A 24,898-nucleotide genomic window follows, 5' to 3' on the forward strand; every position below is an offset into this window, starting at 1 on the left:
TCTATAAATTTAATGTAATTCTTGTGTGGCTATAAATGTAAAATGTACCCTCGAGTTCTATATAATTTACATTGAAGTGAGGTTTTCGTTACGGAGCGTGAAATCTAGAATATAAATTATATTAGAAAATTGGATGTTGTATGAAAAATTCAACATTAAAAAAAAATAAAAATCTCTTTAATAAGATTATAAAGTTTATAATAAAGTATAAAATATATTTTTAATTTATTAAATTAATTAATTATACGATTAAATTTACTTTCATACAAGGAGAGAAACTGTGAAGAAGGAAAAAAAACTATACACAAAAGAAGTTTTTCAATCAAGTTGAATAAAAATCTTAAAAAGAAAATGATTTTAAAGAACCAAGTTAATTTTGGTGATCATTAAATGCAAATTAGCTCCGAACTCTTCAAAGAAATAGCATTTAGATTAGAATTATAGTAGATCACAATTTGCTTGGATGCTATCTTGTTACTGTTTTAATGATTTGAAAGTAGATTGAATTAAAGAATTCTTTTATTACTGTTTCTTCGTTTCACAAATTTAAATATTGTTCAAGTGCTAAATAGGTTAAGATAAATGAACACAATTCAGAAAAATAATTATCTACTTTCACTTCTTATAGTAACTTAATACGCATTTTTCTCATATTACTATTTACAACACCTTCAGTTTTCAAGCTAAAAATATAAATTTTAAGTAAAAAAATATAGAAAATACGTTAAATTATATGGTTGGTAAAGGGTAATTCTTTATAAAATTGTCTAAATAAATTAATTTAGTAGTATAGGGGTGAAGATCTAATTCTTTCAGTTTAGTAAAATTTTGCGGATGGACAACAGACTGGGCGTTTATAATGCTTTCAATTATTTCAATTTATGAAGGAGCTAGGATATTGTACTATTAACACGATTAGCGGTATGATTTCGTATAAAACTATAAGAACAGGCGGTCATTGTACAGCTTCGTTAGTTTTATCAGAATAGTACCCACTTCTATGTCATTTTGAAGGCACTCCTATATTGTTTCTAATGAGGAAGTTTAAAATTACGTCAAATTAGCGTTAAAGTGCACGTTATTCTGATTTTTAAAAATAATTTCAGCAACGAGTTGCATAACTTTCCTGGCAAACACATTTAAATTGTGTGTGTCGCCATCTGTTACGGAGTTCTATTTTAAACTTTTTATATTGTCAATTATTATAAAATGGCCTAAAGCCTAATTTTAATGATAGAAATGAGTTTTATTTAAAAAAAAATTATAAATGCAAGTAACGAGTAAAGTCTTCATTAAGTCCTATCCTTCTTGAGATACGTCACATGACCCCTTCTATCTCCCCACCCCCTCGACCTTTAACAACCAAAATTTATTAATATTAATTCTCCTAATACACAAACCTTCCTGCAAAATTTCAGAAATTTTCGAAGAAGAGCACAGGAGTTACTACGCTTTAAACAGTAAAACAAAATCGTGCCGCTCCACACACAGACATACGTACATAAAAAAAACCCCAACTTTTTTTGCATTTCTCGATGTTTCAAGGTGTCCTAAGTCCAAATATGTAAAAAATCTTGGAGGTCATTTTTGACTGACTGTCATATTTTCCATCTGCTATATATAAAAGCTAGAAAAATGAAAATTAATGTATCTCGTTATAAAGGGTCATTGGAATAAGTTTGTACATAAATTTTGTTATTTTATACATATATATCTGAAATTACATATAAAACTACATTTTAAAAAGATAACGTATTAACGTTATGTTTTGTTATATTTTATCTATTCACAATTTCGGTGAAAGGAACATATTCCAAGTCTTCTCTCCCCTGTATACCCTTACAGAAACTAGTATAATTAGTGACGAATTATAAAAATAACTCACATCTAAAGCATAATGATAATTCCCAATTTCAACACTATTAATTTGATTAATATCCTAGTAATTTTACTAACAAATAGATACACGAACGTATAACGCTAATTTTACTTTTAATCAAATATTAATAAAAGCAGAAGTGACACATATTTATTCCTGTTTTATATCTTAACTATTTTAAGTAATTAACAAACAGATCGTGTAGAAAAATGGGAAAATAAATAAAATAAGTAGATAAAAATCATTGTTAGAAACATTTATTACTCCATATTAACATGCGACATCACTCTCCATCCCCCTTCACTTCCCACTTATCTAATATACTGTTTACAGTTTTGCGTAAAGAATAACCTATAATTATGTAACTGCTGTTTTCTAGGTAACAGATGGCATTCTCTTTTGTTTCTTTTCAGCATCTTAAGTAAGTTCTTCCTTATATATATTTTTTTCTTTTATATTACTAAACCAAACTCTCAATTATCCGAATTAGAATATTACAGCGTAATAAAACGTCTGGAAACGGGTGTAATTTCCAAACAAAACTCAATTAAAATGCTTAATATTATATTATACAAAAGGAAGTATTATTATATATTGATTTTACAGGGAGCCCCCCCTTTAAATAACATGAAAAGGATGCGTATGAAGAGTAAGGTAATGAATACTAGTTAAGCTGTTGATAGGATTATAACATACAACACGCACTTATATGTGTATAGTAGTTTGTCTATGCTATCCTTTGTTTGTTCATGATCATTTATGCATTTTCAATCCAACTAATTTACTCTGTTTGCTTTCCTTTAAACTGATATTGTTAGATCTATTTAATACCAAACATAACATTAAATTTAATGCGAAAACACATCCTGAACATTCAGATAATCCAGAAAAATAATATTTTTAATTAATATTATCTTTAAATATAATATAACTGGATAATTTTTAAGTGTTTATGTATTAAAATTTTTACAATTTTAAGTGTGAAGTAGTTATATTTAATATCTTATCTGGCACATAAATCACATTTAGTTAATTAAAATATGTCATAATCTTATTATTTACAAGAAAAACAAATTTTAAAATAAATTTAGACGACTTTTACATGTCAATATATTTTATAATTTTAATAGTATAAAAATTATATTTATAAGAAAAAATATAAAAATCCAATATCTTATGGATTATGTTAAAAACCTTATAAAAATAACTATCGTTTATGTAAATAATGTTTATTCATTTAAAATAAAAAGGAATAAATCTCGATGCTTTTAAATATAAATATTTTGTATATTTTATCATTTTAATAATAGAAAAGTTGTTTATAAAAGAGAAAAATATAAAATTCAATATCTTTAATTAAACTTAATTAAAATCTTATATACACGCATCTCCCTTGTAAATATTGTTTATTAATTATAAAAATAATGACTCTAGATAAGTTGTCAATGTTTAAATTTTACATATTTTATACTTTTTAAAGTAAAGTAATTGTTTATAAATGGAATAAATATTTTAAAATTCAGCAACTTAACTGAACCTGAATCGCTTCTCATTAATTAAAAATCTTATAAAGCAACGTTATAATTATAAATAATTAATATTATTTTTAAAAATAAAATTTAAAATTTGTATATATATTAATTTTTGACTTAAATAAGCAATAATATAAGTATCAATAGACGTCAAGATTCGTGGAAATGTTATCATTCTAGTGTAAGAGCTACTGGCATAAAATGAATTCCTATCCATATTACCATATTCTCTTAATTATAATTTCCTATTACCAATCTGAATTGGACAGAATGGAATTTATAATAAATTATAGAGTTTATAATTTGCATACGTACGTAAGATGAATGCATTTATGTAGAACTGAGTTATCTTTAATTCTTATTTAATAAATTTTATGGCTTTTGAATCTCTTTCTCCCACTTTCTATTACTTTATTTTATTTTATTTTTTTCAACTTAAAATAAATTTCTATTCTAATTAAAGTCAGCCAATCTCGGAATGTAATTAAGAAAAGACTAATTTAACTAATACAAAGGGCTTTACGAAATGAAACTATGTCATCAGCACTGGAGGATGTGATGTACAAACTGAAACAATGCTTTAGAATAGCCAACTTAGATTTAAATACTCGAGAGACTTAACTCTATCGAGATTTAACTAGAAGTAAAATATATATATTTTTAAAAATTTAATGTTTTCTCAAAGCTTTGTTCTAATAGGAAACATAGAAAAACGTCAGAGTAATGTCATAGATTGGAACTTACTAATTAAAATATGAACGATATAATTGAAAATTTATTAAAATTTTATGTAAAAAAATAACAAGAAAATGTACAGTACTTTGAATATTGATTAATCGTTAGTTTATTTATTTTAAACTTAAATAAAATATATAAAAATTGCTTAGAGAAAGTTATCACGCAGTCTTTTTAAAGGGCAATATATCAGAAAGCAATAAAAGTGATACAGTTTAATGTCTTTTCTTCTGATACTTCTACAGAAATTTCGTCGGAAACTCGAGTTATTTTTGAAGAAAAATTCATAAGAGTATTCAATAAAGTGTTCCTTTAAAAAAAGTAAATATGAATTTTATACAGTATCAAAAATACACGAGTTAACCAAAAAAAATGGACGTATCGAGTATTTTAATGAAAACTCGGGTAATTTTGAAGAAAAATTAATGAAGTGTTAAATAATTTGGTGAAAATTCAAGTTTAGTTGAAGATAAAAAAATTCGTTAAAATAATTTAAACTAAATGAGAATTTTATACAATATCAAAGCTCGAGTTGTTCCAAAAAAAAAAAGCTTTATGAGAATATTGAAATTCGAGTCATTTTGAGGAGAAATTTAATGAATAATTTGCTAAAAGTTCAAATAATGTCGAAGAAATTCGGTAAAAAAATTATATGAAAATTTTCTACTATTTTAGCATTAATTATAGTTTATAATTTATTACAGTTTTATGAATATTTTAATGATTAATTGTATGAAACGATAGAAAGATTACGAAGCTGTTAGGTCCTCAACTGGAAATGCATTATTCTACTAAAATGCCAGAGGGATAAAATTAGTCTCATTGGAATGAGACATTCTAAGCACAATAAAGGCGTTAGAGAACAATAGTTTCGTTTAAACGTTTAATGATCTTATCATCAATGTAATTAAACCTTGCTTGAGATTTATAATAATACACTTTTTACATAAATTTACAGCAAAAAAGTTCATAAATCCAATAATAATGATTGTATTTGTTTATATTAACAGACGTCAATTTGTATTAGAAGTACGCATTATACATCATTTTTTATTAACTTTACTTCATATATTATTCAAATATTGCATATATTCTCATTATATACGTAAAAAATACGGTATAATGAGAATATATACAATATTCGAATTTTATTTTATATATAAATAAAGGATATAGAGAAGAAATAAAGTTTAGAATTTCACATTAAAGTAAGAGATTTATATATGAAAAAAGCTGCGAAAACGAAATGTAATGTCGTAAATGTGTACTGGATAAAATATATCTTATTCTTTCAAAAAATAAATTAAATTATAGTAAATATAAAAAAATTTTCAACTACTATTTTAGAATAAGTTTCAATCAATAATACTTTAAAAGAAGAAAAAAAAATTCATTTGAAAGGACATGAACTACCTCAACCTGTCAAGAATCAGCATTGATGGAGATAAAGAATTTCAGTGTTTACTTTGCGGTAAAATTCTTTATTTTCATCTTATTTTTCTTCAAATCTTCTTGTAAAATAATTTACAATAAAGTTTAAAGTAATTCTTTGCATCAATTATGACTTGGTGATGCATATGCAATGAGGCATTTGATGAAACAACGAATTTGCCAAGTATCAATCCTAAAGTACTGACTACGTTTGTAAAATTAATTCTAATTTTCAAATGAGGTTATTAACCTTCTGTCAACTTCGATAATATTCAAAATGGAGACAAATTTGAAGCTGAAGTTTATTCTAAAAATATAAATTATTTATTTATTAAATATATACATATTCTAATTTCATTATTATACTAATTTATATAATTATTTTTTACCTGTTTAAGAAAATATTAAATTATAACGTTAAAAATCATCATAAAAATTGAAGATTATATTGAGTTCAATTATAGAATTATTTTAAAAATCTGTTTGTTTGATGTATTATTAGAAAATATAATGTTTTTTTCAATATGTTTCATCATAAAGATAATATTTTCTAAAAATATATTAAACAAACATATATAAATTTAATAAAATTAATTAATTATTAAGCTTTGAATACACAGGAAACACCTATTAACAAAAAATTTGGGGACTCTTATAACTTAGAATTCACGAAACTCTTGGGACTCGTGAACAGATTTCAGAGAGTCAATGTACTTAGATAAGAAGAGATTACATCTTTATTTTTACTGAACTCTACCTAAAATTTAGCCTTTTCTTCAATTATGAATGTAAACAACAAACCACCGTAGAGTATTAAGAGTAACTGAGACTTTGCCAACAGTATAAATTACAAATGTTTTCGTATAGCATTATAGTTTCGGTTCATTATTATATCAAAAATTTTATCTTTTAATATTCTGATAACTGTATTTCGCTGCAATTGGTTTCTTTCTTATTCCCAAGTGTTTTATTTTAAACATTTAAAACACTGTTATGTAAAGGATTCCATAGAATTCACCAGATTACCGAACGGGTCCGTGGCAGAAAAAACGCTATCAACCATTAATCTAGACAAATTTATACAAAAAACACAAATAAAAATTATATAAATTCTGGTAAAATTCGAAGCTATACTGTAATCTATTGGTGATTTCTAATAACCACATTTCAATAATTCAAGATTTCAAGAAAGAATATTCTTATTTTTAAACCCAAATTCACTTATTTATAAAGATTTTTTTTAGCTTTAAATTACTTATAAATGATATAACTACATAAAGCTATAAAATTTCTATCTAATAAAGTGAATGTTTACAATTAAAATTATCCCATCACAATGACGAGTTATCCTTTCGGCAAAAAAGGCAATTTCCTGTGGTTCCACCAACAGGAGGCATCAAACCAATCTTTTGTAAGAAAATTCCCTCAGAAAATTCCCTCAAAGAAATATGTCTGTAATTAACACTGTACACAGGAACCCCTAATTCAAATTTGCCTGGGCCCCATGAATGTATAACGCGACACTGTCCACCAGTGGCCGAATGGGAAAGCACCGAACATTGGTCGTGGGTTCGTGCCTCACCAATCGCTGTCCACGTAGAGTTTACCAGATTATCTTCACGTGTCAAACATCTAAATGGGGGCCACTTTCCTACAGAAAATCCACTTAGAAAACACCCCTCTTGGCAGATGGTCCTGGATTTCTGTTACCGTATCCCATTAAACTAAATCAATCAGAAAAAAAATTAAAAACTCACGTATCTTTTTTTTATAAAATATCATTTTAAATTGTATTATTCATTCCTTACATATAAATGTACTTCAACAGAATGTATTATTTGCTAAATTTATTTATTTTTATACCTTTTTATTGTATAAAGTCTTCGTAAATATTGATTTTACTCACCAAAAAATAAATATTGTTATTATATATGAAGACAAATTCGAAAATAAATTAAATAAATGCAATGATTGCCGAAAAGTAATTTTATTTACAATAAACATACGTTTGAAATTATTAAAATACATTCAAATAACTCAGGGAAGCGAAAGGTATTTGATATTATTCCTAACTTGGATACGATCCAGTTAAGCAAACTTTAAATAAATTTAAATTAATGAACTTCCACGTCATATATATCGGAATTTTTAAGGTAATCTTCATTCTAATGCTGTTAATTTTCCATTCTTATGATATTCTAAAGAGTATCCTTAATGAGAATTATGTAAGCTTCGTGAAATTCTTACATTGCTTTTGAATTATTATTATTATTATTATCATCTTAAATAACACTCTAATGTAGAAAAAAGATCTTCATGTTCAATATTAAATTTTTATCCAGAAGTAAATATTTATAAACAGCGCGATCAAAAAGTCAGAAACAACTTTAAAAAAATTCGTATTTCACATGAGGTTTCGCAGAAAGATTCGAAAGGACACAACTTGGGAATTTTTTTTTTTATGTATGGACATTTTATATAAATTTTAGTTGCAATTTCTGCTAGTAGATAGCGCCATTTAGAGAGTGGAGACATTATTTACGTCACAAAGTGATTTGATAAAAAGCAGAGTTGTTAGAGAGTGTACATGCGGAAATGTTGTGTGATTGTTTACGAGCACCACTAATGGCTACAATTTTCGTAAAATGTTTATATTTGTAAAACACTCGGTGTCGTTCTGAATATTTCTGTGAAAGCTTCATGTTTCTATGGTCAAAATTAACTGAGATACAAATTTTTAAATTTTCTAACATTTTGGATAGCTGAATAGATAAAACCCATGAACGTGTTCCCTCTTATCATCGAGTTGGTCACGTGTTTTCTGGAATTTCTTCGCGTGTCTAATACCTAAATTCGGGCCAGTGCTCCATAAAAACTCCTCCAAAAAGATATCCCTCTTGGCAGATCGCCCTTCTGTAAATTGCTTTATTCTATCAATCCAATCTAATTTTGGTTAATTATACTGCATTTTTACAATACAACGTGGCCCAAATAAGCTTGGTTATTAACAACTTCTTTCATTTTAACTTAATAATTTAAGATATAAAATTAAAATCTAAATTAAAAAAATAAATCACAGACATTAACACCCAACACGCATTTACATTTTTTGGCACACGCTGTATTTGAAAGTACACAAATTGGCCTAATTTCCTATAGAATAAAATATCTAGAAATAAATAAAAGAAATGTTTTTTGCCGTAATAAAAATCATAAAAAAAAGTTGGAATACATTTTTTTTTTTAATTTTCATAATGCACCGTCGAATTTATTCTTGCAATTTGTAAAATTTGCCGCATTGGAGTGTGGATTTTTAAATAATTTTTCAGCGATTTATATTGATTTTGCTTTTTACTCAATTGATTTTCTTGCATATTTTAAAATAGTGCAATGTAAAAGGAATAAATCAGATTGATGCGAAGAAATTTGCGCATTTTCAATACTTTGCCTTAGAAGTCTTGTTGCATATTTTATAAAGTTTCCTTTTAAATTCTCACTTTATTTATTTATAAATTTTGTATTAAATTAATTATAAATTCTCATCTGAATGTTTAATATTAACAAGAAGCGAAATTCGTTGTGTCAAAATATTACACTTTTTCCGAATTTGACGTCATTTGTATGTTTTTTTTATGAGGTAATAATGACGTCAATTTGACGCTTAGGTACAACGTAAATTTTAAATTGTGTAATGTCAACTTAGATTAAATATGCATTTTCTATGTGAGAATAGTGGAGAGCCTAGTTTTACGTCACTATGACATCATTTCAATGTTTTGTGTAAGTGTAAAATGACGTCAAATTTACGTAATAGCCTGCACTATTCTAACAAAACGAATACATCTTAAATTTTACTGTTTACCTTTACAAACTACACCTTTTTACTTTTAAACTTTACACCTTAAATGTCAATATAGGTATGTGAACTATATAATTTATGGTTAATTTGCATTAATTTTACGTAAAGATTCATAAAATTAATAAATGCCAAAACTATTTTTCTTCTTTTCTATTTAATTTTACTATTTGTCAGTTTGTTCTGTCAAAAAAAAAAAAAAATTACCAACAGGGGCAAAACTGGCGTTATAGTATCGAAGAATCCATTGTCATGTGATATATGCAACTGTATTCTTAAGTAACTTTATCTTCAAAATTTCTTCCTTAATTTAAAAATATTTTAGTGCTTTGAAGTCCACGATCGACTTTTTAAAGGTGCAGTTGTTTAGTACACTTTTTCGTCAGTTTGACGTCATTCTTATATTTTTTGTAAGAGGAAAATTCAAAATGACGTCAAATTTACGTAATAGGGTGCATTCTAACAAAACGAATGCACCTGTACAGTGATTGATCTTTTGTACATGCTTGAAATTCTGTTTGTTTGATAATATTAAAGTGGTGTTCTGCTTCAATCGTTCTAGAAATGTTTTCACTTTTGCAGATGAGTAATACAAAATGACACAATAAAGCAAAATTAAATTCTCTCTTAATACATAAATTAATATATTTTAAAGTTAATTAATAACAATAATTTTATTTATTTTTTACTATTTAAGAGCATCTTAATCTATTTTATTACACAAATATGTATTTTATGTGTGATTCTCTTAAAGTTAACATTTAAATAGAGGTCATTTTCCATAGAAAGTAATCCTGAGAAGCATATCCTTAGCATATCGCCCATATGTTTGTACAGTACCTTATTCCATTAACCCAATCCATGTATAGATATGTTTTCTGTAATATAATTCTTCAAATAATCTTTAATATAAAAAATATTTTCGACATTTAATATAAAATAGAACCCCATAAACTGCTCAAACTACTGTATTGGTACACCTATTTTGATCTAATTTCGTGTATTTAAAACTCCAAAATGAAAATATTTACCTTTCTTCATACACGATTTGGCTTAATCATTACATCCAAATGATCCTTTTATTCTTATCATTATAGCGCCATTATTTCCCCCAGTGGTAATTATTAAAAGTAAATAATTCTTTACGCAATTTCCTTCCACGTGTTTAAACAACACCAAAATAGTTGCAAATACGAGAATTTTAATTATAATTAAGTAGTGTATAAATATATCCATATTTGTATACGTAATATATCATAATTACTTAATTATTCTGTGTATAAAATAATCGTAAATACAGTATCCTGTTCTCTTTATTTTTACTTATGATTTAAATTATTATTATGATTTTTTTATATTTTTGTCACGTGTTTTTGATAGTTTTGTCCACTCGAAGCATTTTTTTAAAGTTATAAATTTTGTACAGATGAGTTTTATCCAGAAAACAGACTCAAAAATACATATTAAAGCTGTAAAAGTGACATCCAAATTCCCATAAATTGGGCGGAGGCATTCATCTTAAAAAATCAAATATAAAATTTCTTTATCTGGAAACATTTTTTGGACGTTTCCTCAACAAAATTAATGATTATTATTTTTAAAAAAGACAAAAAAAAATCAGTTTAAAGATATACCTTGTGTTATTTTCTAGTGGCATCTCTCGATATGTTTCATAAAAAATACAAAAAAACTTGATGTATTTTTAGAAATTTCTAAAACATAACTTCAGATTTAATCAATAATATACTGTATATATATATTAGTAAATAATAAATTATTTTCGATTTTATTTTATATCAATCAATAAAATAAACTTAATCTCTTAAAGGCAAGAAAAATGATAAATTCTCTTATATAAAATCAATATTTTTAAGTAAATAACTTAAAACACCCATTAATTATAGCGTTAAAAGAAAATTAAATATAAATTTAATTAATTTATAATTTTTTATAAAAGTACATTTCAGTATTTTATCTAAAAAACAGTTTTTTTCAAATAATTTTTTTGAATAAGTAAATAGAAATATAATTGTAAAATTTGGTTTAAAGATTCTATCAATTTGCATACAAGTTTTTTAAAATTTATTTTATTTTTAAATTTAATTAAAGTTTATGTAAAATTATATTTAAGAATATAATACAGAATTTTATTAGTTAAATCGTACGCACTGCTGAGATCCTTCGAATTTTTTTCGTGTTTTATCTAAAAATAAAAACAATTTTTTGAAAAATTAATTAAAATTATATCGTTCAAATTTTTTAAAAATAAATATTAATTTCTAGAAAATTTTTGCCTAAATTGCCTCTAAAATAGGGAAAAATCACTATAAAATTTGGTTAAATTCCTTTTAAAACTTACTTCCTTAAATTTCCTGTAAAAATAGGGGAAATTCTCTATAAAATATTTGGTTAAGATTCCCTATAAAATAGGGAATTTAACCGAAATTTTTACTAAAAAGGCGTACGAAAAACAGTTGAAAAAATTTAAATTTTTATCTGAAAAGTTTAAAATAAAAATAGAAAAAAATCAATTTATTTAAAATTTTTGATAAAAGTTAAGAGAATTTTTTTTTAGAAATTTCCCAAACTTTTTTAAGTGACACATCAAAGGGGTAAAGTAATTTACTTAAGTGAAAAGTTGAAAATAAAGTAGGATATGGATAATAATTAAAATTTTAATCAACCAATCAACTCTTTCCAGTAGAAACGTCTTAATTATTCTTACAGTTAATTATCTTTTCATTAACGCTGCTTTATGACCAGCAATATAGATAATACTTTTACACGCAATCTTTATTATAATCGCTACTATTCGTTTCATAAAATTATCATTGTCTATAAATTTTAGAAAACTTTTCTGCAACGAATTGCTTAATGTTGTCAAGTTTAAAATTACATATGCAAACAACCCCATTTATAGTGTTTTTATGCCTGATTACCTTATTATAAACGCTATAAAATTGCTTTATTTCTAAAATATTTATGTGAAATATTCTTTACGTTCATCTGTTTAATCTTAAAAGTAAAAAGAATTATAATGAGTGGAATAAATGTACATTTGCTTACTTTTTCTATGAACTTTTCTTAAACTAAATCTACGATTCAAATTATTTTTTCTATTATTTATATTATTATAACCTAAGAATTTTATGTTGTAATTTTTAATTATTGTTAATTTCTTAGACTCTGTTTACGAACTTTGAAGCTACTTTATCTAAGAATATTGTAAATTTACATTGTACATTTGTAAACTTCATTAATTTTACGGTTTATTACTGTAAAATTAATGAAGTTTCTTGAGGATAAAGAATATTGTAAAAAAAAAAAAAAACTACGAAGTTATTACGTGAAGAACCGTGTGTTATTATGTCTAAGACACATCACATAACTCTTCTTACAGTTAGACATAGTATAGCTGTTACACAGGACTGAACTTGTTATAACTTATAACAAGTCCTTCCTTTCCACCAAATAATGATACATGCAAAGATATAAGGCCCTAAGCTGTGGACTCATAATGCGAGGTCATTAGCTTATGCGCAAATCAGACCCTCTGTATAAAGTTACTATGCTTAACCACACCGTGAAGCTGTAACATAAAAAATTGTGAAGTTACTACAATGAAAAACTATGTAGCTTCGTGTAAGAAGAATAATTCTTAGACGTCATCTACATAATTCTTAGACAAAGCTAAAAAATTCTTAGACACGAAATTCTTTTACATAATTCTTAGACAAAGTAAACAGTTCTTAGACATACTAAATAACCTTTAAATATAAAATTTTTTATTGTAATTTAAATATTTTCTGCTACAAATACACCAATAAAAAAAATGTCGTATTAATTTTAAAACGTAACACAGTAAATTGTCGTAATGACAATTCACTCAATTATTTAAAGTATTTAATTAATTTAGCATTACTTCTGAAAAATTTTAAGTATATATTTTTAGTTTTTAAATAATTTTTTTTTTATTAGAATGAGATAAGAGGTTCACTTGTTGCCTCGTTTGTATTATTTTAACAAAACATCTCAATCGTCGACATGCCTTTTCCTCTTCCACCCGAGGATAAATACGAGAAATTTTATTTCTCTGGTGTGATAAGAGAGGGAAGCTATCGCTAGACGACACCATTAAACTCGTTTGTGACGACCAGAAAGGAATGATAGGATTACCCAACTTCTTTCTTCGTCAAATCGTTATTTAAGCGTTAATTTGGATGTGACCTTCTGAACAAAATTGCACAAGCAGATGTTACGCAAATAAATAAATAAAAAATGTTTCTCTTTGGCTTAAAATTGATATATTTTTCATTACTGTAAGTTGTTTCATTAAAGGTATTTTTAAATTTGCACGGTGATGAAAAATACAGTAAGCCATTTATGATTTATTGTGGAGAATAAAGTAATTACAGATACTTTAATTTTTAATCTTTTATAAGGAGATAATGTTTTATTATGCAAAAAATACACTGTACGTTTATTTAAAAATCTGTTTTCGTAAGGAGAACCTATTCGGATCGTCATATTAAAAAAAAATCTAGCAACGTGTTGGGTAACTTTCCCGGCAACAATATATAAACTTGTGTGTCGCCATCTGTTATATTTTATTATAGAATTTTTTTTACATTATTAATTATTATAAAATGGCAAAAAGCGTAATTTTGAGGGTAGAGATGAGTTTTATATATATATAAAAATTGTAAATGCTAATATCGAGTAAAATCTTTGTAAAGTCCGACTCCACTCGAGATACAACGCACGACTTTTAACAATTAAATTCTAATAAACAAACCTCCATGCAAAATTTCAGAAATTTTTAACAAAAGGCACAGGAATTATTAAACTTTAAATTGGGTAAACAAAATCGTGCCCCCCACACCCACTAACATCCATATATACAGAAAAAACCCAATTTTTTTGTTTTTTTCGCATTTCTCGACGTTTCAGGGTTTTCTGATTCCAAAAATATAGAAATGGTTCAAGAAATTACCCCTCTGGAGGTCTTTTTGACCGTCAAGGGGATCGCCATATTTTTCCTGTTATATATAACAGCCGAAGAAGTAAAAGAGTTTGAATAATTTAGAATATGTGACAATGGTTCTCAACCTGTGTTCCACGAAACACAGATGCTCTGCAAACTCTCCTCGAGTGTCTCTCAAAAAAACAAAGAAATTTAAAGGTTTTATTGCAAATTAATTCCAATACATGCTACAACAATATACTACTATATTCTTAGACAATTCTATGTTTCTATTTTATTCAATACAATAAAGTTTATTAGTTTATTACTTCCTTGTTTCGTGAGAATAGTGAACGTGAAATTGCTTATCGATTTTTGAATCTATGGATGCTAATGTTCCACGCAATAAAAGAGTATATGAATGGTATCGTGCTACTTTATCAAGAAGAACTATACTTGGATAAATATCTAAAATATATAACACCAATATAATTAAGTTAAATTTTTATCTGAAGAGGACTACGACTGCTTTTCTGTATGAGAATTTTGATGGCACACAGATAGGAAAGTATACTTTATATGAAGAATAATTCTATTTCCATGAAGTAATGATAATTTTGTTATTTTGAGGTAAATCTATGGTGTATCACTTTAAAATATTGATATTGATTTTGTCTTTTATGTTTCCTTTCCAATATCCTAATCAATGTGTGTTACTGCTTTTACATAAATTGCAATTTCTATATAAAATTAACTGAACTTTTATATTTAATACAATACAATAAAAATAGTTAAAATACATAATATATTTGATATAAATTGCATTTTGTTTAGTCGTAAAATAAAAAATTTTCGTCAAAAATCTCTGTTTCCTTTAGTTATAAATCAATTTAAAATGCAAAAATAAAATTGATAAACTTTATTTTTAATTTTACAGCAGATTGTATTTAATAAAATTAATTCGAAAATTTTGATATATTTTTTTTTTTTTTCTTTCTTAATAAATCTTTGTGCAGATTCTTTAAGATAATTGGCATTAATTACTTCAATATAAGAAGATCTTCGGGCATTTACGTCATTCATTAATTTTTTTATTCGTTATTTTTAAATTATTTTCTGGTAATTATAATGGCATTATAATTTATTATCTACTCTTGTATGTTATGAGGAGACAGGCCTAGTAACTAATCCTAACAAGTTAAAAATTGTATTAAAGTGGAATATTATTTCAAATTCTGGAAATTTTTTATTTTTCGCTCTTTTATTAATCTGAATTTCTTGATATATTCATCAAAAATTGTGGGAAATGCTTAGAAAATAAAGAATTTCAGATAATCACACGCTTAATTTATGATTTTTATAACAATCTTTCCCGTATTTTCACTTAATTAAGTTCTTATGTATAAAAATTTTCAATTTAGTGTGAGTATAATTAAGACATTTAGATAGAAATAAAAGAAATGACAGATTTTACTTGGATATTTTACAATTTATATTTGAGAATGTTTATCTCTTTAGCTCTATCGATCTCGATTCTGCTATTTTAGATAGCAGAATAAACAATTTCTATTGAAGTACAGCAATTATCATAGCGTACGTCGTTTATATAACAGGCCAAAGACTTTTATATAAACGATCCACACTATCCACAGACTGATAAAGAACACGCCAAAACCTACTTCATTGACATATCTGATCCTAATAAATGTGATTCACAGCAAAAATACACTAGAAAGATTGTCGGATATACAGATCTGTGCATTGAAAACAAGGGTCAACAATGAGATAAATAATGCAGTCCTATTAATTTTTATACCATAAATATCATTCCTTGAATAGTATGTGGCTTTTAGACTTATACAGTTAAACAACAAAAAGAAGCTATTTTAAACACTTAGAGCAATTCAATTCTTAAATTCTGGTATCACAAACCAATATCTCATGCTAATATGTGAAAAGCACTACCTAGTATTTGATATTACAGAAGTAGTGTAAAATTAAAAGACGAATCTCTTATTGTACTGTACTTAATTAAATGGGGAAAATAACGTCACACAGAAACAAAAACATGTGATTAAGCCGTTTATAATAACGCAAAAAATTACATATATATATTACAACGTGTAATAATCATATATTGGTTGCACAAGTCTGAAAAAATTTGATGTTCATCAATATTAGATCATTGATTTCTAACCTAAGAGAGATCTATAATATACTAGGAATACCGCGCGACTGTCCTGTTGCGATAGAATTCAGACAAGGCGTTGCGTTTTTATAATTAAAAAATTTTTAAATTAGTATTAGTACATAGAAATTATCTTTTGCTTCATCTAAACTCAGCGCTGACAGGTATTTGAATGTGTAAGGGCGTGTGTGTGTGTATGAATGTGTGAGAGTGACAGAGAGTGTGTGTGTATGATCAGAAGAAAATCTTTATAATCGGTCGGTGTCGATTGCTTTGTTCTTGTGTTTTGTTTATTTTTGGCGCCCATTTCTTGTTATGCACGCGCAATCACGTCAGGGAGCAAGGGCATGGTCACTTTGTTCCCACTATATCTCGAAAACGAAGCCACAGACTCTCATTTTTTATTACTTTTAGATTCCTTATCGCAATTAATGGAAAATGGTAAAGTTTAATCAAAATCGATGGATAAAATTTTGAGAACGAACTCAATTCTGTAAGCTACACAGAAGAGGCTACGTAAAGGCACTGCCTCAAATATTACATTATTATTCTTATTTATTTACTTATTTTTTGCTTTAACATATTTCCATATTGGAAATGAGAAGATATATAAGAATATGGCACACTTTCAAGATTTACGAACTATAGTACGTTGATGCTATTTCATTTTATTAAAATTCTTGATAATATCAGTAATATATAACACTCATTGACTATGGAAGATGCTTCAAAGAGAAAAGAAAACTTTCTTTTATTAATTGTATAAATATTTCATAGAATATCTTTAATAATATTCCAGTACATTCACGTTATCAAACGAAGTATCTACAATCACGAATCCGTTTTATTTTTTAAAATTTTATTTTTATATTCTCATTGATTTTTATTATTTTTATCTCCGTGATTGCTTCACGTACTTAAACAAAATGAATCCTGATTTTTATAGTTTATGTCTTATTTTTCTTATTTATTTTTCAATTAGCTAAAAAAATAATAATGTAAATTATACTTTAATGATCAGAACTGGACTTAGACTTGGCCCTAAGCTATAACAGATATCATTATTTTGTGGATGGTCCTTCTCCTCTAACAATTAATGATACGTGTAAAAATATGAGGCTCTAATTGACTCATAAAACGAAACCCTAGGCTACAGCACGTTTAGCTTATATGCAAATCTGTCCCAGAATATAATGATGGATACCATTAAGAATCCTCAAAATTGCTTTTTGATTATTAAATTCATTAGTATTCCTCTAAAGAATACTCCTTAAAGGCATCCAATATTACTCTAAAAGATTGTATATTCTTTAGAGTGATACTAATTACTTTTAAAAAAGTGTAACTAAATCCCATTATACTCTTTTTTAATTAATTATACTCTAAAGAATGTAGAGAGTGATTAGCTCTTATATGTTTTAAGATACAACATAAAAGAGTTAAGACATTAAATAATTAAACCCTAGTGTAATTATTTAAGAGGTGTTAAGTAATTCAACTCTTTAGAGTATAATTGAATAATATAGAAAAAGTATTTTATGTACAGTAAAACCTGTGTCTAAAACGGAATCTTAATAAAACATAAACTTGTCTAAACGGGAAAAATATTCCGTGTCATAGGAGTCCGCTCTACACAGGTTTCACTGTTTACTCTAAATTAGTGATTCCCACAGTGGGCACCACCCTCTTGAGGGTGGTAGTGCCCACTGTAGTAGAAGAATCAAGAGGGCTAGAAGGGGGTGTTGAAAGACAAACGGGGGTAAAAATTCATGTTGAACAAACAGACAAACAAAACATTATAAGAAATATATGTAGTAAAAGGGGGTGGTAGCCTGAAAAGTTTGGGAAACACTGCTCTAAATGCTTTAAAATTGTATGATAGAAGTTTAATGACAATATAAATTTATTTTGATTATTTTCTAGTAATTAAATTTGTTTCTACGTTAAATTTCTTTAATAACATTTTAAAAATGATTCATATAATTGCTTATAGAAAAACTTGAATTTTTAAGGAGAAAAATATTTGAAATTTTTAAGGTAAAAAAAAAACTATGTAAAGAAAATAAGTACAAGTAAACAAATGACATTTTACAAAAATAAATTCGCTTGACAAAATAGGTCTTAGTAGATCCTTTTACAAATATTTAAAACGTTAAAAATATATATCATGTGAAAACTTTTAAGACTTTTTTCCCCACTTTTTCCTATGATAAATTGTCGGAGGTTTTTCCTTTTATACCAAATTCTTCCTTAGTTTATTGTAAAAACGTACTTTTATCGTTTGTAAAATGAATTATATTTCTACTTTATCCCCCTTAAAAAAATCTGTAAAAACTATAATAATTTAATTTGGTAAGCGTGACTTAAAAGAAATTATTTGAAATACTAAGTACACTATAAAAAATGATAAGCTTACTTTAAATAAGATTATGTATATTTTGAATTAATGTCGTGTTCATGAAAGCATTAATACAAAAAATATTTTAAAATAAATTTCAGATATTTAATTGAATTATTTTCTACTTTTGTAAAGTTTTGTGTGTGAGAGTTTCTGGAATCCTTCTTTCAATTCGTATCACAATCAATAGAAGTTAACAATTATTTAATAATGTGTAGATCCTCTTCTACTATCAATAACATTCCACACATGTTTGGTATAGTGTTAGCTAATTTTTCTAGTTTACGGTCTGGAATTTTTTCCAACAATTAAACAATTACTTGTCTCATTTTAGCGTGGGTTTAGTAAAATTTACCTACATAAATTTTCTATACGATTTAAATCTGTGCTTTTTGCATTTTTCAGAAACTTTAATTAAATTTCTAAGATTGCTGCATGAGAAATTACTCATATCATTATGTTCTTTGATTATTTTAATTGTTCCTTTAATCGTTCTGTTTGTGTTTTCATTCTTTCTCTGCTGTTTGGGATTTGAAAAATTTAATATGTTGTGTTATGAAAATAATAACTTGCAATAGAAAAATTGCAGGGTATCTTAAATGTATATCCTGCAATTGTTTTGTTGCTTAGTTCATTACAATTTTCCTGGGATTACTCTCTAAAAATCTTTTAACTTTTCGTTTTACTAAATTGCTTACTCTCCTTTTGTTTAGACGACTTGCAATCACACATTTATATAATTCGAATTTAATTTTCTTAATAGTTTTGTTACTAATTTCCAAAGCTTTTGAATATTACTTATTGCTACGGCCATTAACAGCGTTATTTATAAATGACAGTACTTTTTCCTCAGATGGCCTAATGGCCAAGTCTAATTTAGATAGCAGCCTACTTCTCTGAGGGATCAGAGATCGAATCCGGACGGGTGCCCAGAGCAAAACATTCCTGGTCAGTGGCGCATTATTTTAGAACAGAAAGATCAATTGCCTGGGACTCCCACAAAAAAGGCCTCTAAACCAATCTTTTATAAAAACTATTTCCCCCAAAACAATTCGCCTGGAAGGAAAATGTCTAAAGTCAACACTGTACATGGGCCTTCCTAATTCAAATTTGCCTGTGCCCCATGAAGCTGTAAAGTGCCACTGTTCTTGTGGCCATCCAGGAATTTTTCAGGGGTGGTCAGTCCGGATATTTCGAGCCCAATTCCTCTCCACCCGGCCGCCCCCATTGTGACCCTGGTCGAACTCATAGAGGGCTTGTTAAAAATAGGGTCCTCTCAGTGTCCATAGAGAGAAGATAGTTAAAAAAAAAAACCCCTTCATCTTCAGTTAATTCATGAATTTTGACATATAAAACTATTCCAGATTTATAAAAATTTAATAAATATTCAAAAACACTACATACATCCTATATATTTTCTTGCTGAAATTCATTAATAAACATTTGAAAGAGGTCAAACGGATCTCTAATTACGTGATTCTATTAAAGTGTATATTCGGTAATTTAAGTTTAATAACTTGACCTTGAGCTGAGGTCACAAATGCCATCGTCAGAGGAAGGATGTCGTTATAACACTGGGTCAGAATCATAGCACTTTATTGTTAAGTGTATATGAAGCTTGTGGAAATATTTGATGAATCAATCACTTTAGATAACAAATTGCTATTGCAATTTCTGCTTTTTATCTATAGTATTGTTTGTTTGGATCTCTATCTTGAAGATTAAATGGGGTGTATTTGCAGTCTGCAAGACTAATCGATTTTGATGTGAAAAATGTGTGTTTGTCTGAAATATTCCCTCTTTGTGTCTGTCCGTTTGTTATGTTGGCTTTTATGTACAAGCTATCTCCTTCATTCTAAATGAAGAGAGTTAACTTCTCAATAGAAAAGTTTTGCTGATTTCTCTATTTTAGTAATATTATTTTCATTTTTCTTTCGGAAATTGCTTAAATTCCTATAAATTTAGGCACGATATTAATAGGCAATTTGTCGATTAATCTTTAATTTTCTTTTTAATCCGTGTTTAATGTGTCATCGTTACAGAAATTACAATTTTTGTAGGAGCCTCTCTCTCTTTTATCCTTTTGAAATTGGAAACAGGCAGCCAATTTCTCTTTTAATGTATTATGTTTTGCATTAGCTAACTCAAATTCCATTTTTATAACTATATCTTTCAAAAATGCCGTTCTTCTTAATGTAGAAAACCCATTAGAAAACTGATGCGAGATTGAAAAAGAATTCCATGGAATATATTTACGTTTCTATAAATGTACTACAGTGATGAAACCTGTCTAAAACGGAATCTGAACAGAACTAAACCTATTCAAACAGAAAATAAACTTTGGAACCGAGCGATATTTTATATTAAATTTTATTATAAACCTGTCTAACGCGGAAACGAAACGGGTTTCAGGATACCAAGAACGTACTTAACCTGAATAAAACGGAAAACTAACATTTCACTCGTGACAAATAAACAAAATCGCCTTTAGTTATGACGTCAGCACTGACAAGTAAAAGTAATAAACTGTATTCCAAGGACAATTCTTCTCATCTTGTCAGAAAAACGAAGGCTACGTGAAGGGGAAGCCCGTGAAGGGGAAGGGTCTTTGTTGAAATTCACCAGAGTGTAGAATCGAATGAATTTCAAGCAAAGAATATAATTCGCTGAAAACAATGAGAATTGGTGAAACACTTACCAATTCGATTGTACGGAGAAGTTAGTAACTAATTTTTATTTAATTATTTAATTTTTGGATGTTTTTCATAAGTAGATTATAGAATACATTATATCCTCGACCATGGGTGCATCAAAGTGCACACATGGTCGAGGATATAATGTAAGTTTCACATATCTCAATCACTTTTACGATCATAGTTTGTGGAATCGAGTAAAGAATTCTACAAATTTTGCCCTCCTATGCCCTCCTATGATGAACAATAACGTTCATCCATAAGTTATTTTTCATTTTGATTATAGTAATAATTATGTTTTCCAGTTGAAATATTGTTGTTACGCAAATATGGATTTGTATACATTCCAATACATATCAAACGAATAAATCAAGAAGCAAAATTCACTTTTAAAACTAGTTATGTTTGTATTTAGCTTTACCAGAAAAAAAAGAAAATGATTTTTATAATAGTCATGTTTTTGTGTAGACAAGTTATGACAATGTTTACAATAAATTATTTTATAAGCTTAATAAAAGTTTGAAGCTTTGTTATCAATTTGCTATTCCATACACTTCTCTTACGAGAAAATTAAATGATATTTTTATTTCTTATTGATTGTATACGTGTGATTTTTTATCGTAGATAATTTTTTACGCTCTATTCTTTTATTTAATGGCTAGAGATAGTGATAATCGAGAATTTCAGACGAATCTTTTGATACTTATAGTAATGATACAAAAACATCGTTAATTAAAGTATTAAGCTTGTATGTAAAATTAATTAATCTGTTATAAAAAAGAACATATGTATAACATTACATTATTTTTATATAGGAGCTCAAGAATAAATTTATTTAGAGAATATCACGACAACATATTTTTAAAGTACAAAAAACGAAATATAAGATGATTCAGACAGGGCTGTATTTAGACATTTATCATTGGAGGAGCGTGGATCATAAGTGAAAGATATTTTATTTTGTTACGGCATTTTTATGATACAATGGATATGTTTGTTTGTTATATTACGATGGAAGTTTTGGCTGGATCCAGGAACTGATTTTGCCGATTGTTACCTACGGCTTATACCAATAGTTCATACAAAAAGCCAGTCAAGAAGGCTGGCTCTCCTCCCTATTCTCTCCATATTTCATACCCTTTCTTTATACTGCTGTATTTCTTTTTATTCCAAACATATATATATATATTTCTTTTGTTTTTTGTGGCTTGACTTTGACGGCTATTTAGTAGAATCACAGATATTGATGGGTGTCTCGTCCATTCAAACCACCCAGCAGTTTCACCCCTGGATCCAGACAAAAATTCCACCGTTATGTACAAACAAATATGTCCGTTATAACGTAAAAGTTCCATAAAATAAAATAAAATATTTTCCATTTATGATCCATAAGGCCTTCTGAAAATATATTTCCAAATTATCTTTTAAAGATATCAACAATAAAAGTTATGGTGAATGTTTTTATGATATCATCAATACATTTAAAAATTTCAGAAAAATTGTAGAATATTTATGTACAGTACATTTTGATTTGTTTATTATAATGAACATTCTTAATAATAATAATAATAATAAAGAAATCTGGAATACAGACCACAAAAAAATATTAAGTGATTCACGTTCCAAAGAAATACAGGGTAAATCAATATTCATACAAAAACACAGACCGTTTGAAAGGGTACTCGTGATATTTGTATGTTCAGTACATAACATCAGGCGTGTTAACATGCATTTTTAAGTGCATTCAGCCACATAGATCATATCTTGTGATTTATAAATGTCTGCATAATAAAGCATACTCTTTGTCTTTGTATGGAAACTTTTGAATCAACCTGCATATAATTGAAGAAAAAATTCCTACGTTATTTCAGGACTGTCACTGGTTTTTATTTGACTGTATCTGTAAAATTTACATTTAAATATTGTATAAAAATTTGCTGAAAAAAAGCAAAATAAAATTTCTACGAGAAATCGTAGACACAAACAGCCCCGTGGCTCCTAAAGAGATATATATCAATTGTAATGAAATCGGGACTTAAAAAGTTAAGCTATACTTACAAGACATAAAAATAGGCTATTTTCTGTCGAAATGGGAAAAATTATTGTCGTATGAGTCAACAGATCGACAATGATAAAACGACACTGGCTCACAATAGTGTCTCATCGATATTAATTCATTTGGATTTTGTCACCAGAAATGGCATTGAACTAACCTCCAAACACCTTTTAAATTAACTAATTTTATGAAATTAAGAGAATTTCTTTCTACATCTTCCATATTCATTTCAGAAATCAAAAAGATTCGTAAATACCATTTAAATAATAATTAAAACAGCTTAACAAAAAAATATATTTATCATATTACTTTTGATTAATTTTTCTTTATTTATGATTAATTTCTTGTATTTTTTTAATTATTTTTCAAAGAAAATTCGATAGGGTATGGTATCCTGACAATCATTTCAAGTGTGATGACACACGTTCACCCATCATCTGCTTCGATTACAATTGACCAACGAGTCGCAACTCCCTAATAGAGTGGTTTACCTCAATCATCTGATTGAACTCGTGTAATTTTCTTCTCTCCAGTTTCTGAATTATAATTCTATTTTGGCAGTTTTCCATGACATATTTCCAATATCACGATAGACGATCTCTGTATTGCCATTCGAGTACTTTCTTCGATTTGTTAAATATTTAATCGAGTATACGTGGTTAAGAGAAAATAATAGAAAATCTATTTTATTTCTAAAAGTTAAAAGGAAAAATTTTGTTAAAGACTGAAAAAAAAATTAAATGAAAAACAACGAAATAGATGATTTTTTAAGTTTTCAACACAATTGACAAGTTTAAACATGTTTAAGCTTTTCTGTTATTATGAATTGGCAAGTTGAAACGTGCTTAAACATGTCAATTCATGAAAAAATGTGAAACTCGTTAAAATGACAAATAAACTTCATATACGAAGAGGAATAAAGATGTAATATGTAAAAATTTATTACTTTTTGAAGTGTGGAAGAGATAAATGCATTTTATATAAGAGAGGATTTAAATGAAGAAAAAATATACATTTAAAATATTTTTAATTATAAACTAAATAGACTGTATTTTATTAAGCAAAGCAAAGCTGGACTTAGTTTTATTATGGTCTTAAGATATAACATATTATAGAACTTTTTCCTCCATCAAATACTAATACATGTAACGAGCTATTATTTATTGT

Source organism: Centruroides vittatus, unplaced genomic scaffold (genome assembly GCF_030686945.1).
Source record: "Centruroides vittatus isolate TY-2023 unplaced genomic scaffold, ASM3068694v2 contig_10, whole genome shotgun sequence".
Taxonomy (NCBI): domain Eukaryota; kingdom Metazoa; phylum Arthropoda; class Arachnida; order Scorpiones; family Buthidae; genus Centruroides; species Centruroides vittatus.